The following is a 19,299-nucleotide window of genomic DNA, read 5'->3' as shown; positions in this document are numbered from 1 at the left end:
GCTTTTATGTTTTCCTTGTTAAAGTTTAAGTGCTTGTATTGATATCTGTGAGAGATAAGATTATTGACTTGATCGTCGGAGTGCTCCCGGGTGGACGAACCACCGCGGTATTCTCATATTCTTGTTGGCAGGTGTTCGGGCTTAATTTATTCTGCTAGTGCTCTCTAACTGAGTTCCCCGTTTGGTTGTGTGGCCGGAAATCAACACCCATAATTTGGCACCGTCTGTGGGAACTTAGTTAGAATAGATGGCCATCATCGTGCAAGATCAACATGTCGACAATGACTAGTTTAGCTGAGATGGAGGATGTGTCGACATTAACGAAATGAAGACCCTTCCAGAAGGGATGCAAAGATAGAGGGCACGAGTGCTCCCAAGGAGATGATTGTAGACACCTCATTTTTGACCGACCTTAAGACTCAGACGTCACTAACTGAGCGCTCGGTGATGTTGCATATTGTGCTCGTTCTGAGGTTTCAGAGTCTCGGCTGCGAGCCTTGCCTCCGGACTTCGGGGCTCTTTTGTGCTTTGCCTCGGTTTGCGAACCAAGTTCTGCTTACTTTGTTTTCTCTTCCCGAAGGGAGGGAGAGGTCTCGTAGACCATCTCTCAGTGGCCGTAAGCTACGTTTCGTGGTCGTAGGCTATTTTTTCCGTTTGGAGCCTAGTTTTCGATTTTCGGAGCCGTCGGCCGTGTGCCTCGGTTCGGGACCGCTTAACTACCTCCGTTTGCTCCGTTTTTTGGCACACACCCTGTTTCCTCCCTTTAGAGGGACACTGTGGCCCGGGAGACCACCTTCGTGGTCATACGCCACTTCTAGTGCCTAACAGCCTGTTTTTGGGGCCCCGGACTGCGCATTTTAGCCCCCGAACCTTCGTTTTGCATCCGTCTTGGTCCATTTTTGGTAGGGACCCCATTTTCATTGCTAGGGAGGTGGTAGTATGGTGGGAGGCCACCTTTTCCCCTTGGAGACTAGCTTTCTCTTTTTCTCTCTCCTCCAGCCGATTTTTCTAGCAGAAAGCTGGTTTTTCTCATTTTTGAGCCACAATTTCTGGTTTTTCATACCACCATTGTGTTGTGCTCATCTGGGAGGCCACCAATATGGGTAGGCCAACCAGTAATTCTTTTTGACCCTTTTGAACCTTGCTAAAAAGCTAGTTTTTCTCTCTCTTGGGTCACATTTTCTGGTTTTCCACCATACAACTATGTTGCACTCACCTGGGAGGCTACCTTTCTGGGGTGGCCAGCCAGCATTTCTCCTTGAACCTTTTGACCCCTGGTCGGCTGACCAGGGGGAGTGGCCGGCCGACCACCTTAACTGGCTGGCCTATTCTTCCTTTTTGGTCTCTTTGAGTGTAAGCCAGCTGTGCCAGCTAGAAGCCTCAGAATGCATCCTCCATACACGTGTATGGAGGATGTTTAAGCTTGGTTTTTAGCTTCCTTAAGAAGCTTTAGAGACTCTCCTCTATAAAGGAGGGGCTGAGCTTCCATTGCAAGGGCTGAATCCTTTGGTTAAGGCATACATACACCCTCCTCCATAACTCTCCATTCAAAGCTCCAAACCCTAATATTCTTGCACCATTTGCACTACACCTCATAGCCTACCACCTCCACCATCCATTCAAGCATCTTGGAGGTCATTTGTAGAGCTTGAGGAGTCACATTCTTGGTCCAGAAGTTGCTGAGGGTCGGCTCTATAAGGGTAAGCCCCTATTTCTCCCATTTTTGCATTATTTTGCTCCATAGTTTAGCCTTATTTGCAAGCATTTTTGGACTTTGACATAAACTATAAGAAGTCTTTTTTTTGATCTTCTAAACATGTTTGTTTAAGGACTCTTTTCTGTTTGGGGTCATCGTCCCCCTTCCATGCTTCATTTCCTCATGTTTTGAGCCTTGCATTTGAGCATTTGCATTGGCCTTGGTTTGGCCTTTTAGCCACTGAAATCCATGTGTTTTTGAGCTTCAAAATTAGAGAGGGGTGACCCTCTCACCCCTTGTTCTCTTTACTAGCATTGTTGGCCTTCCAAAGGGGCTCCATCTTGCATGTTTTGAAGTCACATTTCAGTCCCTATTTTGTGAGTTTTAAGGTCTACCTTGACTTTGTCGGGAGCCCCTTTGGCCATATTTTATGTCTATGATGCATGTGTAGAACAATCCCATTCAAGGCCTTTCAAAGGGACCTTTCATTGCATGCTTCCTAGACCAATTTCAGGCTCTTTTTGGTGAGTTTTAGGGCTGCCATAACTCACTTCCAGAGGTGGTTTTGCCCTTTTGTTTGTCTATCATGTATGTGTAGAACAACCCCTTGCTTGGCTTTCCGAAGGGGCTCATCATTCTTGCATGTGTTGACTGAGTTTCAGTGGTTATTTCGGCATATTTTGGCATGAAATACTTCTGTTTTGGCTGGTTGGGTGAGCCCTCATATGCTTCATATAGTTGTAGAACAACTCATGGTTCACTAGCTTTCTTTTCATGCTTTATAGGCCATTGATTCTAGCGTATTTTGGCCATGCCTTAAACTGATAATGTGCTTATTTTGGACTGCCCTAGCTCTATGTTTGGATCTTGTGGTTGAATGATGTTAGTTTTGCAAGCTTGTAGTTCAAGATCCATGCTTAACTTTGAGTTCTGAGGTCCATTCCATGCATATACTGAGGTGTGTTCATGTTTTGGGTCCATTTCGTATCATATTTCAGAGCCTATATGAATGCTATATTGCCATGTTTTGCACTCCTTAAATGCGTTTGAGAGTCGGGCTTGTATGCCTCACTTGCCGACCATTGAATGAGCTTTATTTCGTTATATTCCGAGACATCATTTTAGGCTATTTTCCCACTGTTTCAGAGCTGCCTAGGGTCTATTTGGGATTGGTTTTTCCACTGGTGCATTGCTTTGGGTACCTCTAGTGTAATGCACTTCACTAGTTTCGGTACCCGAGCCCCCTAGCTTGCATTGTGTGACATGTTTGCATGTTTCGAGACCATCTTTTATCACATTTCAGAGCTGTATCATGTGTCATTTTATGCCATCTTTCATCCCTTGCCATGCTTTAGTAGAGTGGCATTTGATGCCTTAGGTTCGGTCCTCGGTACTCGTGCATATGTGCACGCATTTCGGTTGTCTCATTTTCATCTAATGGCCACTGATGTGAGTGTAGCTGAGGTCCACTCGTTTTGGTGTAAGTCCATCGTGCATTGTGTATGCCATTTCGGTCCATAGCATTACGTATACTAGGTTGCATGTTAGAGCATTGTGTATGCCATGTTACATCGAGCATTGTGTGTGCCATTTCAGAGCATTGCGTATGTTAGTTTGTATGTTAGTCGCATTGTGTATGCCCTTTCATTTGCATTGTGTTTGGGATAGGAGTTATCCCAAGCATGGGAAACGAGGGACGTTTCGTACTCCGAGTGATGGAACGTGTCTCAATTCCCGGCCGTCGACACTCCGGATTACCCATGATGGAGTTTAGGTCTTGCTGTGTTTTCATGTGCATTCATATCACATCGAGTCGTGCAATTCGACTACTCGGCCATCATGCATTGAGATGCGTGATTGGTGGCACGAGGATCGAGAACTACATTCCCTGAAGAGTAGTCATGTATACATATGTGAAAATACTTTGTTGTGCCCTTTTCTTGCTCTCTGTTACAGCAAATCAGAAATCAACAGCCTTCTAGAGCCTTGCATAGCATTCCGGGATTAATTGCAAACAGAGGCGAATCGGGGCATCGCAATGGATTTCCGTGCCAGGCAACTCAAGCATGCATCATTCATCATTCGGAACAGAGCTGAGGCGGTCCATAAGCTTGCATGCTAGTTTATCCGCTTTCCTAGTTAATTTGTTAATTAATTAGGATTTTGTAATATTTAATTATTTATTCGGACTGTATTATTCTTTCGGACCCTCCGAGCGAGGGCACAATTGTAATAAGTGTGCGTGTGTGCGATGTATGTCTTCCAACCCCATGTCTTTCTCCTTTTTATTTACCAGCTTATGATCGTTAGATTAGGGCATGTTTCAATTAGCATACTTATGCTTGCATGTTTGCATCATTCATTTGTCTTGCATGCACCAGGGCTCGGCGCATCATACTAACTGCATTTGTATTTCAATTCCAAATTGAATACGTGTTAGCTGTAATATCATCATATGCCATCTTAGAATAGCCGAACATATTGTAGTTGCATTTTTGCATGTGTTGCATTAGGCATTTCTGTATGGTTAAGATCATGCATTGATTTCTAACTAGTTTTTGTTTTGGCTTGGAGTACTCGGTAAGTGTTTATGCTTTAGCATCCCCGCATGTGTATGAGTGACTGCCATGATAGCATGCTTACCATGAGGCTATTTGCTTATGTGATATACCTGCCTGAATGCCTGTGGGTGAAGGTTGGGTTATTTGGATTGGAACAATTCATCGATTGTGAGTTTTAAAGCCCACTTGAGAGTGGCAAATCATCTTGTTTTCTAAGCCCACCCGAGGGTGGCAAATCCACGTCTTAGCCTACTTACAAGTAGCACCATCAAACCATTTTCAAATAAACAAACATGAGATATTTTGTTCCAATTCAGGCGATCCGATCTATATATGTATGCTGTGCGCATCACATAGTAAATCTAGGCTAATAACCGGAATAAGAACGCATAATGTTTTCAAAACTAGATATCATGGTTAGTAGAGGCCGATCTTTGATCAGGCGAGCAGGGGTACTCACGAAGTGACCTTCCCTAATCGTATCCAAATTTCGGAGCCGAGGCAACTTTGGTGATGACGGACACATGGCCTTAGGCAACGAGTCAGGGTTTCCTAAATTTTTCAAAATAAAATATTTAGGTGGCAACTCTATATCTGGCAAAGCAGTCCATATTTGGCACTTCTTTCAAAAAATCTGTTTTCAAAAATGATTTGCCGGATTTGGACTCTTTGATGATTCATCGGTCTTGCATTGCACTCTGCGAGATTAGATACAGGACCGTGACACAAATTGAATCCGAACTATAGTAAGGCCGTTCAGGGACGTCTACAATGACTTTCAAGTATAGAAGGATCAGCCTAAGTGAGCAGATCCCAGATCCCGAATCTCGGATCCCAAATCCTAGAAGACAAGATCTCGGCATAGATGATTAGGTCTGAGATGACAAAAAGTCAGCCTAAGGGAGCAGATCCCGGATCCCAGATCCTAGAAGACAAGATCTTGGCCTAGATAAGTAGGTTCGAGAAAACAAGAGCTTAGCCTAAGCGAGCAGATTCCAAATTACAGATCTCGGATCCCAAATCCTAGAAGACAAGATCTCGGCCTAAATGAGTTGGTCCGAGAAGACAAGAGCTCAGCCTAAGGGAGTAGATTGCGAATTCCAGATCCCGGATCCTGGAAGATAAGATCTCGGCCTAGATGAGTAGGTCCGAGAAGACAAGAGCTCAGCCTAAACGAGCAGATCCCGAATTACAGATCTCAGATCCCAGATCCTAGAAGACAAGATCTCAGCCTAGATGAGTAGGTTCGAGAAGACAAGAGCTTTGCCTAAGTGAGCAGATCCCGGATCCTAGATCCTAGAAGACAAGATCTCAGCCTAGATGAATAGGTCTGAGAAGACAAGAGCTCAGCCAAACTAAGCAGATCCCAGATCCTAAATCTTAGAAGACAAGATCTCGGCCTAGATGAGTAGGTCCAAGAAGACAAGAGCTCAACCTAAACGAGCAGATCCCGAATTGCAGATCTCAAATCCCAGATCCTAGAAGACAAGATCTCGACCTAGATGAGTAGGTTTGAGAAGACAAGAGCTTAGCTTAAGTGAGAAGATCCCGGATTCCAGATCCCGGATCCCAGATCCTAGAAGACAAGATCTCAGCCTAGATGAGTAGGTTCGAGAAGACAAGAGCTCAACCTAAGTGAGCAGATCTCGGATTCCAGATCCCAGATCCTAGATCTTAGAAGACAAGATCTCGGCCTAGATGATTAGGTCCGAGAAGACAAGAGCTCAGCCTAAGTGAGCAGATTCTAAATTCCAGATCTCGAATCCCGAATTCCAGATACTAGAAGACAAGATCTCACCCTAGATGAAAAGGTTCAAGAATACAAGAGCTCAGCCTAAGTGAGCAGACCCCGGATTCCAGATCCCGAATTCTAGATCCTAGAAGACAAGATCTCGGCCTGCATGATTAGGTCCAAGAAGACAAGAGCTCAGCTTAAGTGCGCAGGTCTCGGACTCCAGATCTCGGATCCCAGATCCCCGAAGACAAGATCTCTTTCAAAATGAGTAGGTTTGAGAGGACAAGAGCTCAGCCTAAATGAGCAGATCCCAGATCCCAAAAGACAAAAAAGAAGCACACAAGATCAGACTGAAGTCGGCCAAGTTCTGCCTGTTGGCAGAAAACCATCTATACAGAAGGACTTTTACTAGACCTTTATTGCGATGTGTACATCCTTCCCAGCTTGAAGACTTTTTACATGAGATCTATGAAAGGGGCAGATCCCTTGCCCACAGAGCTATATCATTGGGATTCTGGTGACCCTACATGCAAAAGGATGCCGAAACCTATGTAAAAAAGCGTGAAAATGTTGGAATCCGTGATTGTGCGATAAGACTGAAATGTCTTATGGCTATGTTCCCATGGTGAACATGATGAGTAACTTAGACTTATCATATGGTAGAGTTGAATTATACTTGCATATGATAGAGTTAAACTAAGTTGGTGATGTTTCTGAATAAAACATGACGAATAACATAGACTTATTATATGGCAGAGTCGAATTATACTTGCATATGATAGAGTTGAACTTAGTTGGCGATATTTCTAAATGAAACATGACGAATAACTTGGACTTATTATATGGCAGAGTGGAATTATATTTGCATATAATAGAGTTGAACTAAGTTGGCGATGTTTCTGAATGAAACACGATGAATAACTTAGACTTATTATATGGCAGAGTCGAATTATACTTGCATATGATAGAGTTGAACTAAGTTAGCGATGTTTCTGAATGAAACATGACGAATAACTTAGACTTATTGTATGGCATAGTCGAATTATACTTGCATATGATAGAGTTGAACTAAGTTGGCGATAGTTCTGAATGAAACATGACGAATAACGTAGACTTATTATATGACAAAGTTAAATTATACTTGCATATAATAGAGTTGAACTAGGTTAGATATATTTCTGAATGAAACATAACGAATAACTTAGACTTATTATATGGCAGAGTTGAATTATACTTGCATATAATAGAGTTGAACTAAGTTGGCGATGTTTCTGAATGAAACATGACGAATAACTTAGACTCATTATATGGCAGAGTCGAATTATACTTGCATATAATGGAGTTGAACTAAGTTGAATTAACCTGGAATTGCCATATCGGCAGAGTCAAACTCATAATGGAACTAAGTTCATTAATAGAGAAACCAAGGTTGAAACACCTTGGGAAGCCTTTGTTTGAATATGACTTTGGCAAAAGACCATAGTTACATGCTTAATGTGAAGTTAAGTGGAACTTAGGTTCACATTAGAGGGCAGGGAGGAGCTGGAGTGATGAACAAACTTAAGAGTTTCACACTTGTTGAAATTTTTAGAAATGGGCTTAACACTTGTTGAAATTTCGGAGAAATTTACAAGTTGGAGTTAGCCGATGCAATTGTGAATAAAGTATCTGAGGTACATGTTACCTGAGGTGACTAACCAGGTTGTCAAAACTTGAAAGAGTGAAGTCTTAATAGAAGATAGCGTATGGAGGCAAAAAAAACAATCAGTCTGTTTGGTTTGAGTTTTCTGAATTAAGTTTTTTGAAAACTGACTTTTTTGGTTTTTGTATTTTTTTTTTTTAGTGAATATTTTTTAAATTTTAAACATTTTTTTTACTTTTTTAGATGCACCTTACTTAGATGTATCTAAAAAGTAAAAAATTTGTGAAAAAGTATTTTAAAAAATTAATAAATATATAAAAATACAAAAAATGTATTGAATTCTTGTAATTTTTTTTTTGGTATTTGGTGAATTTTTTTTTAAAAAAAATTATAATTTTTTTTACTTTTTGGGTGTATTTATGTTAGGTGTGTCTAAAAAGTAAAAAAATTACTTAAAATATTAAAAAAATTCAGTAAAAACAAAAAAACATGAAAAATAAGAAAGTAGAATTTTCTGAAAAGTATTTTTTGAAAAGTGGAAACAAGCAAGGTAACACTTGTAAAAATATTTTTATTTTTAAAGTGTTAGCCGAGCCAAACAGTCAAGGTTTATCTGAGGTATTGTATCCCAGAGTTATTATACAGTTAAGGTACACTTTGAAGAAAATATTCTAAGTTTGGAAGCATGAAAATCATGAAAGATAGTAGCAAACATGCATAGAAGAAAAGAAGGCATACATTTAACACTTAGAAGAAAATATATGACTTGCATTTAGAAAAGAAACTTGTTTAGATACAAAAAGGCACTTTGGCCTAGCATAAGAGATTACTTGTTCATCTACAAAGACAAAAGGGGCACATCGGCCAAATATAAAGCTAACATTTTTCAAACAAAAGATTACAGTTGTCCAAAAGTAAGAAGGAAAAGTACAAAAAAGAGGAAAAACCAAAGTTTATACATTTTCAACAGTGTACCTTGCCTCGGCAATTGGCGTTGTGGGTAGATTTTTCAGCTTGAACCTCGACGTCGATCTCACGTAGTGTGCCATCTAGGCTCTTGTTGGCAGTCTCGACCTCGGCTTCAAAAGTGGTCTTTTGAACCCTATCTTCCTTATCTGGACTCAAGTCAAGGACTTGCTCATTTGGAGATGGGGACTTGGCCCCAGCAGCCGCTTCAGATTCTTTCTCAGCAACCTCAGCCTCAGCCTCAGCCTCAGCCTTTTCCTTGTCTCCGGCCTCCTCGTCGTCGATCTATTCTACTTCCTTGGCCTCATCCTCAGATTGATTGGGAGAAGGAGGGAAAGGGACATTGAGTTGACCTATATTACGGAGGGGTGAGTCCTTGGGGATATACATCTTTTTGAGGGCTGTCATCCAGTCAAGATAGTAGCCTTTGTTGCAGGCCATGTTGACTTGTTTTTTCGGCCTTAGCAATGGCCTCGACTTTGGCAGCAGTAACTTGGTCCACTTGCTTCATGTGTTTCTCTTTCGAGATATTAAGTTGCTGGAGGCATGAGCATGTCGGATTGACTATAAGGAGATGGAGTGGATTGCACAGTTATGACATCAGGGATGTCAACAAGAAGGTCTTCTACGACAAGAGTTCGGTGAGACATGTCGTCATTGGTTATGACGTTGGTTACTCACAAATAAGGCGATTGGAAAATTATCAAGGTCTAAGCTGGGAGCTTAGGTCCTCGGTGTTTCCTGTTCTTGGTTCTAGCTACAAGATTGTCACTATGTCAATGTTTTCATTGCCATTGAGATGGTGGGTTGATGTGTGGAGCAGCTGATAAATTGCTTGGCTGTTAGTCTAGTTCAGCTGGTAGAGTTTGAACCTTGGGCATAAAGGGAGTCTTCATAGTAATGAATGCTTCAAGAACAATGATGATGGTTTGTAGAGGCCAAGAGAAAGAAAGTCTAAGGACACAGGTAGAGACGAAATAGGAAAATGAAATGGTTCTGCTGGAATTAGAAAAATATGGCAAAAAGTTATGATTTCGAGTCCTGACATGCCCGTGCTAACGTCAGACGGCGGGGGGCAGAACTGATGCGATATGATGGGGATGTGATTGGTACGCTCCAATCTCATGATGATCTTGATTGAGAAGTGCGATCTCAGTTGAGATATTGATCTCGGTTGAGATGACGATCTCGGTTGAGATGGTGATCTTGGTTGACACGATAACCTCAGTTGAGATATTGATCTTGGTAGAGATGATGATCTCGGTTGAGATGGTGATCTTGGTTAACATAATGATTTTAGTTGAGATGTTGAATTTGAATGGAGGCAGAACTTGTTTATTCTTGGTTTCTGATGAGTTGATACTAGGATCTTAATGTTCTTGAACTAGGAAGTCATGATCTCTGCTAGCAGTGCGATCTCTGTCAAGATGTTGGACCTAGATGAAATGGAACATGATGGTTCATGGTTCTTGGTTTTTGGTTATTGGTTCTTCATTCTTGATTCTTGATGAGTGGACATTTGAGTCCTTGTTTCTTGGTGCCAACGAGTCACGATCTTGGTCGGGAAATACATGTATAGGTTCCATCACCTCAGTTTTTCGAGGTAATAGAACCTAAGGGGTAGTCGTGGGGACATATTTTTAGGTAGTCCACGTGACCGAGGTTGTTAGCCGAGATGCCACGTGGGTGGACCATGGTGCCGAGATATGGTGCGATAATACCGGAATTCGAGATATTTGGATAGAGGACTAGAGTCTTAGATGACATCAAGTTACCTATTTGGATAGAGATGAGACTCTTGAGGGAGTTCATCTTAATCTGAATAGTGTGAGTTGTGATAAATGTTATCCTTGTAAAGGATAGAGTCCCATGAAGTAAGACTTCGAGGGGAAGTTGGACACTGATCATTATAAAAGTAAGGCACCTTCGTGGGTCTAAAGTATGTTTTATTTTAGATGCTTTTATGCTTTCATTGTTGAAGTTTAAGTTCTTGTATTGATATCTGTGAGTAGGGGTGTGTGCGGTGCGGGTCGGTGCGGTTTGAGAGAAAAATAGAAACCGTATAGCGGGTGGCGGATTGATAAAAGTGTCACTAGAATTTGCCATTTTTCTTATCAAAAACCGGCGGTTCGGTTGGCAAATAATGGCGGATTTGCCTTGGTGGTTCGGGCGGATTGGCGGTTCATAAAAAATATAATTCAAATTACAAAACTTAAATCAAAGAGTAAAAAAAAGACGAGAGATACCGTGATGTTAAGTATCTTGTGAAGCTTTCTTCTGATGCAGCAAGTGTAGCAACAACATGAGAATATCAACGACTATGCCATCAGTTCATTACAAGCATCTGTGGAAGTTACAATGATCAAATACAATACATAAAATTAATATCATTCAGGGTTTACAATATATTGAAAATGTTTACTGTTGAAAAGTATTTAGATTGAAAAGTGAGCTGATGCAAGTTTGCAACATGGCCAGGAAAAAAAAAAAACAGATTGAAAAGTGAATTGGAATCTAACTTTATTTTGGATTACTGACATCTTGAATTCCCCTCGGCACTAATGTAATACTATATTCTAAGGTATAGAACAACAAGCAAACTTAAGTAAAAAAGAATTTTTAGAATCTTATAAAACATGATTTAATAGCGGTGCGGGTCGGTGCGGTTTGGAAAAAAAATAAAAATCGGCAGATTGATAAAAGTGTCACTAGAATTTGCCATTTTTCTTACCAAAAATCGGCGGTTCGATTGGCAAATAATAACGAATTTGCCTTGGCGGTGCGGTTCGGTGCGGTTTTGGCGGTTTCAGCGGTATTATGTACACCCCTATCTGTGAGAGGTAAGATTACTGACTTGATCGTCGGAGTGCTCCCAGGCGGACGAACCACCGCGGTATTCTTATATTCTTGTTGGCAAGTGTTTGGACTTAATCTATTTTACCGGTACTCTCCAGCTGAGTTCCCCGTTTGATTGTGTGGTCGGAAATCAACGCCCACAAGACTTATAAAATATCAGTCCTAAATTTACCTTCAATGACATAGACTACTTCATGTTAATTGTTGATTTGTAGAAATTAACCAAGACAAAAATCTTATGTCACATCAGTCGGTAATTTGAAACATCACGTGACATTGTCATATTCCCAACCAATGACATACTGAAAAACTTGAGGAAATATCATTTTATCCTCCAATTTTTTACTAATTTTTTAATTTGATCCCATATTTCGATTAATATCAATTTTACACTCAAACTTTTGAAATTTTGATCAATTTGGCCCCGACCATAATATTCCGTTCTAGAATTAGATGGAATGTGCTGACGTGACATTAAAATACATTTAAAATTTCATTTTACTCCCCAAACTATATCTTAAAAATCAATTTGTCCCCTTAAATATAAAAAAATTAAATTTTAAATAATATATATTTTGCAATATATATATATATAAATTCTTATTTAGAATTATCTTGAGACTATGAAATATGGGTATTTCACCAAATATATCGTACCCGTACCGGATACTTATCGAATTTTGAATTTTTTTTCCCACTCAATTTTGAAATTACTATTAATCGATCAATTGTATTGAAATTAGTTTGGGTAATAAACTAGTTACAATTGCGCGTGCGAAGACACATAGAATAGCCAAGAATTTTTTGGCTCAATAAGTTTCTTCAGGATTGACTTGACATAATTTGAGGCATATGCAACACAGGTACGGATATGAATACTGGTATGGGTACGATATAGGTATGTTGACACGGTAAAATCAAAAAAAAAAAAAAATAGGTAAGGGTACGGATACGGGTAAAGATTAATACATTTGTAAAAAACTATTTATTTTTAATTTAGAATAATACAAAAATTGATTAAATGGTTTAATTTGTTAAATCCAACATACAATTGACATTTAATACCAAAATTACAGGTATAAGATAAACCGAAATTAAGTATTATTATATTAAATAACTTACAAATCATAGTTTAATTTTAAAACTATGCTAAGCAGAAAACAAAAAAAAAATGAAAAAAAAAGTGTAATAAAATGAATTTTATCTTTGTAGTAGAAGAGAATATTATTTCGACTATGGTACTACATGGTTTGAGTACATACTAGATATATCTGGATACGCCAAAAATTAAGAAGAAAAAATTTGGATACGTGTTTTGTATACCCGGTACAGGTATGACATGTTTGCCAAATTATCCATATTTCATAGTCTCAAGATAATTCTAAATGAGGATTTTTATTATTTTTTTGCAAAGTATATATTATTTAAATTTTAATTTTTTCATTATTGTGATAAAAAATTATTTATTAAATATTTAAAAAAAAATCTATATATTTGCGGGGCAAATTGATTTTTAAGGCATAGTTTGAGGTGTAAAATGAAATTCCAAATAAATTTTGGTGCCACGTTAGCACATTCCCTCAAATTATAGATGAAATGTAACGGCAGGAGCCAAATTGATCAAAATTTTGAAAGTTTAGATGTAAAGTTGATATTAATTGAAATCTGGAGATCAAATTGAAAAAATGTGTGAAAGTTTGGAGGCAAAATGATATTTGCTCAAAAAACTTTATGAGTAAGACAATATTAACTCACATTTATTAAGTAGTTGAGTGATAAAAATAACTCACTTTTAGTGTTTTTGTGGTTTCGCATTTACAAGAGCACCATGTAGACAATTATTTGTTATGAATACTGAGAAATTCTTAGTTTTAAAACTGAGGCTTTTTTTCCAATTTTCAAAATGAGAAATTTTTTAATTTTCAAAATGGAGTTGAGAAATTTTTTAAAATTCAGAAATTTATTAACTTCAAAACTATGAAACCTTTCAATTTCTAAATTTTCTCAATTTATTTGTATGTGTTTGTATGGACGAGAGAGATTTTATCTATTTTATTTTTCGATTTATAATTAGAAAGAAAACCAATAAAAAAAACTTCTCAGTTTTGACGTCATCTTGTGAATAACAAAGTTTTTTTTTTTTTTTTTTTTGAATGTTTGTACCCTTCACCCCAAAAATTATTATGTAGTTCAAGAGTATCATGTGACATTATACATGTGTTGCTTTTAACAAATGACAAATTATAAAATATAGGAGGAGGATCCCCTCCCGTCTAGGAGGGCGTCGTTTAGACCCATGAGGCTCACCACAGATCCTGTTTTGATGATTCGCCTACAAAAAAAATTAGGTCGAAAACCTAACAAAAACCTAACAGCATTACTTTATGACATTTATTTACAACATATATAAATGATAAATATTATTTAAAAATTAAATAATTCATATTTTGGCTTTAGCAATTTTGTCCCAGCTATTATGCTCTATGTGATTTATTGTAAAGGGGAATATAATCGGGAATATAAGAAAATATATTTTGGTCATTTTGTTTGAGTTTGTCATTTTGAACAAAGTGTTTCAATAGCTGAACTTTTGAGCAAGCAAATTAAAATTTGAACTTTACACTATTTGTTTTGTACACATTTATTTGCATACACATTTACACACAGAGTCGCTGAGTTCTAAAAACAACATTGGCATATAAGCTGGCATAAATAAATTATTTAATGCAATTATATTTTTATTTATTTATTGATGGGTTCATGCAAAGGTGGAAATCAATGGGCTGGGTTGTATTTCGAGGCCCAGGAACATAGGCAACAACCTATTTTTTATTTTTATAATTTAAGCTATTTTCAATAACACCTTCGACTCTCTTATCCTCACCACTTTATCAAAAAAATAAAAATATAAAAGATAAATATTTGTTTTAATGTAAAATATTTCAGGCATTTCTTGTTATTTGGTTGAACGAAAAGCAACTAAATATTTCTTAAGAACAATATTTTTCATCAAAATGATTTATCAATAAAAATTTGGTAAGTAAATTTTTGTGAAGTTCACTCCCAATCCCAACCCTTTTCAGCACATTTAACCTGTTTAAAAATATATCCTAGTTAATTAATTGTTTGATTGAATGTCATAATGGACATTTTATTTAACAAGAATTCTGCTTCCAAACGATAAAAAATTTGTGTCTCAAGTAAGTGTTAACTAAATGCTAGAAAATAAAAACAAAAATATAATTTTGTGAGAAATCAGTTTACATGAAAAATACTTTTTAATACAAAATATTTTATATCGAAACAAATAGAGAGTAAATAAATAATCTTAGATGACAACTACAAACTTCAATTTCTTTATCACCCAACTTGTGATTTGTAGCAAGTTCTAATGGTCACAACCTAAGTATGCGTATTGAAAATTTTAAAAACCGATGAAATATTGATTTGTGATTATGATTCAATTTTAAACAATGAATAGCAATCACAATCAAACAATCAACAACAAATCGACACAATGATTTAACATGGAAAAAACCACTATTGGACTCCTCTAATTGTGATAAAAATCACGGGCCAAAATCACAAAACAATCCACTAAGAAGACAAAAAGGAATTATACATGAGAATTCTCAATTACCTAGCGAATCCACGCTTGAATTGAATTGAACCCGATGTGCCTCTTCCACTACCGTCTTTACCTCGGAATTACTTTGCTCAACGTCGAATCCACAACACCGATGTCAAATCCACGACGACAAACCACTCCGGAATCCACCAAAGCTTCCAGCTCAAGTTTCCCGGAATCCACCAATGAACACCTCTCTCTTCTTGTGAGTGAAAAAAACAAAAACAACCCTTGATATTTGACAATATGTAGTTCGTTGATTAATCGATCATCTTCTATTCATCAAGGAAATTCATAAATAAGCACCCCCCAATATAGAATACTTCGTATTTTTCTCGTCTTTGAGAATTTGGACAGGTTCAACCGTAAAAATAGCGAACGGCACACTTTATAATAAACAGAGTAGGGATGAACACTCGAGTGCACATTTTACCACTCAAGAAGTGTGACTAAAGGCAGTGATCACATATAAGCCAACTGCTCAAGTGCAACATTTATCACTTGAGCGGTAAAACATATCTTCAAGAAGTTTAGAATTCAAGTAGAGATATTAGATGAACCACTTTAGTGCTTGAGTGCATAATGACTACTCAAGCAAAGTGGAAAACAAGAATGCTCAAGTCAAGATATGGAATATCATCATAAACTCCTTTGTACAGGCACAACTCGGGTTGGATTCACATCTAACCTCTCATAGCCTGACAGATACAATAGAGTGAATAAAAATATAACTGAATAGAGTTTTGTCCAATGAGATTACCAATTACAAAAACCTAACAATATCCTCGTTTGGCAATTCCGTGACAAAGCCCACCTAAAAGGAAAATTTTAATCATCCCAACCCATTACAACCAACAGAGACAACTTTCTCAAGGTCATGATCTACAAAATAGCTATTAGTACCACAAGAGTATATATATGGTAGCATGAAACATATGACAATATGAAAATCTGAAAAGAATCAAGCAACAAATCTCCCATTCAAACATTCTCCTCCCTTTTTGTCATGAATTGTCAAAAGAAGCTCAATCAACAAAAGCAAGGACAAAAGCCACATAAGCAAAGACATGATGATGTAATTACTAATAACATGTTATAAATAAGCAACACATAGTAACATGCAAGCCAACATGCACCAATCGCTATCACAAAAACCAATCATGTATTTTTGGACTCGTTCGTACCAGTTTTTTTATCTCAAACTTCATGAGCTTGCGTATTAGTAAATTTCATTTCTAGCTTAACTTTGAATTGGGTGACCGGTGAAGATAAAGAATGACAATGACTAGTGATGATATTTGTTAGGTTTTTATTCTTGGTAATCCCATTTGACAAAACTTATTTCAGTTGTAATTATATTCGATTTTTTTTTTTTATTTTAGTGAGGCTTTGAGTTTTATATGCAAATCCAACCTGAATTGTGCCTTGTAGAGAAGTTTCAGAAGATAATTTTTTCTTGTTTGTCACTTCGCTGACTATGTCGGGGATCTAGCTGCAAAATGCAAAATTACATTTGAAGTTGCTTGTCTGCTTGAGCGGCCGTTTGTGCGCTTGATCGGAGAATGTTTGGTTCCATAAGTTTGACCTGTCTGAAAAAGTACTGGAAGTTGGGATTTTACGCTCGAGAGAACTTTCCTGCGCTCGAGCGAAGTCTGCTCGAGAGACTATTCTTGCGCTCGAGCGGAGATTGCGGATCAATTTTCTATAAATATGTGGTTTCATTCGTTTTTAGGGTTACGACTTCCAGATCTTCTTCTTGGATATTGGGGTTTATCTCTGGAGCTTCTTCGCTAGTTTTCTTTGATGTTTGTTTGAGTTTAACTCATGGTTTGAGAAGTATACATCAAAAGATTGTTTGTTTCATTCAGTTCAAAAGAGAGAGTTATTCTTTGGTGAGTTCCGTGGAATTTGGGCCTCAAGCTTTGGTGGATTCTAGAGTGGCTCATCGTCGTGGATTCGACATCGGCATTGTAGATTCAACGTTGTATAAGACAATTCTGAGGTGAAGACGGGGCTGAAAGAGGCATAGAGAGGTCGGTTCGATTCGGGCGTAGATTCGCTGGGTAATTGAGAGTACACTTGTGTAATTCCTTTATGTCTTCTTAGTGGATTGTTTTGTGCCTTTTACCCGTGATTTTTTATTACAATTGGAGGCACTCCAATTGTGGTTTTTCCATGTAAAATTGTTGTGTTGATTTGTCTTAATTGTTCGATTGAGATTGTTATTTACCATTTAAAATTGATACATAATCACAAATCATTATTTAGAGAATTTCTAGATTTTTCAATATTCTTACAAAATTGAATAATCATCCTGAATTTTAGTAATTAAAGGCATAAAAAATTAAGTGATTGCTTGGCAACATACTAAAAAGGCCAATATTATCTAAATAATAATAATAATAATAATAATAATAATAATAATTCACCAAGTCATTTGTCATCGGTTAAAAAAGTACAAATGTTATATTAACTTTTTTTACTCACAAAAAAAGTAATATTTTTTTTTTTAAAAGAAACTTCCCAAATGCGTCAATTAAAAAAATACTAAAAAAAGCTAAAATGTCACTTAAAATGTCAACCCCAAACCCATGTCTAGATTGATGAGATTTATAAATGAGAAATCAAAATGATATGAACATGTCAAAATATGTAGAACTCTTTTCTTTACAATTTGACACCATATATAATTACTTATTTTGACAAGAAACTAAAAATTAAAAGACATATATGTTGTAATTGAGATAACAGGGACAAATTTGTTCAAATCCAATATCAAATTAAGTGACAAATATGTCAATTAATAATTTTTTTCCCGTGTCCTTTATTGTGTCAAATTACTCCTAAAACTTGGCATTTGCTTGTTTTTTTTTTTTTTTCTCAAAAATGAAACAATCGTTAATTATTGGACTACTTTGAAGAAAAAAAAAAAGAGGAGAAATATGTTGTAATTGAAAACTAACAAGACCAAATTGAAACTCGGATAAAATTATTGAAAAATCTAGAAATCCCCTAGATGTTGATTTGTGATTATGTATCAATCAAGACAAAACGACACAACAATTTTACGTGAAAAACCACAATTGGACACCTCCAATTGTGATAAAAAAAACCACGGGCAACAGCCACAAAGCAAACCACTAAGAAGATATAAAGGAATTACACAGGTATACTCTCAATTACCTAGCGAATCCATGCCCGAATTGAACCAACCTCTATGTGCCTCTTCCAACCCCGTCTTCTCCTCGGAATTGTCTTGACGATGAGCCACTCCGGAATCCACCAAAGCTTCAGGCTCGAATTCTTCAGAATCCATCGAAGAACAACTCTCTTTTTTGTGCAGAATGAACAAACAAACCTTTGATGTATACTGTTTAAACCATGAGTTGAATACTCAATGAAAATATCAAAGAAAACTAGCAAAATATCCCTAGATATAAACCTTAGAATCCAAAAAGAAGATCTGAAGGACTTGTACAAGTTTTGGGAGAAACCCAACTACTTATAGAAAACCAAAGTAATCCTAGTTTTGGAACAAAACCAATTCCTTATAGAAATCCAAGAATCTGTATTCGCGCGGTCCGCTCGAGCGTGGGAATGTCCGCTCGAGCGGAGGCTTCAAAATTGTGTGATTCAAATAGGCTTCACGCTCGAGCGGAAGTTTCCACGCTCGAGCGTCGAATCACACCATCCAGTACTTTTTCAGGTGAAACAGAGATGCTGTGAGCTTGCAATCCCCACTCGAGCGTCGCTTTCCCCGCTCGAGCGGGACGACCAAAATTGGAAAATCTAGAAAACTAGATCCTGTTACAACCTCGGTTTTGATCCATGGAAATTGACAAAGGCACGATTCGGGTTGGATTCGCATCTAATAAACTCATACCTTCACTGAAATAAAAGGTGAGAAAACAAATACAACTGAAAGGAGTTTTGTCAAACGGGATTGCCAAGAATAAAACCTAACAATTATGAAAACCACTGGTAAAATTTTCCCATTCCTTTGTTTAATATTTTTTTTTCATAATTTTTGCTTTCCAGATATATTATCTTAATATAGTGACCGGTTCAACATCGTTAGACCATTTGCTCTGTTCGCTTTATTATTTTTTAATGCAAGATGGCCATAAATAGGATAGTAGATCGATAAAGCATTGCTCATCAATTCTTGTAAAGCAAACAGCATCAACTCAAATTTATTCATGGCATTAATTTGTA

This window comes from Camellia sinensis, chromosome 4 (assembly GCF_055761805.1).
Source record: "Camellia sinensis isolate YWXY chromosome 4, ASM5576180v1, whole genome shotgun sequence".
Taxonomy (NCBI): Eukaryota; Viridiplantae; Streptophyta; class Magnoliopsida; order Ericales; family Theaceae; genus Camellia; species Camellia sinensis.
The sequence above is the reverse complement of the archived record's forward strand: the minus strand, read 5'-3'. Positions refer to the sequence as shown.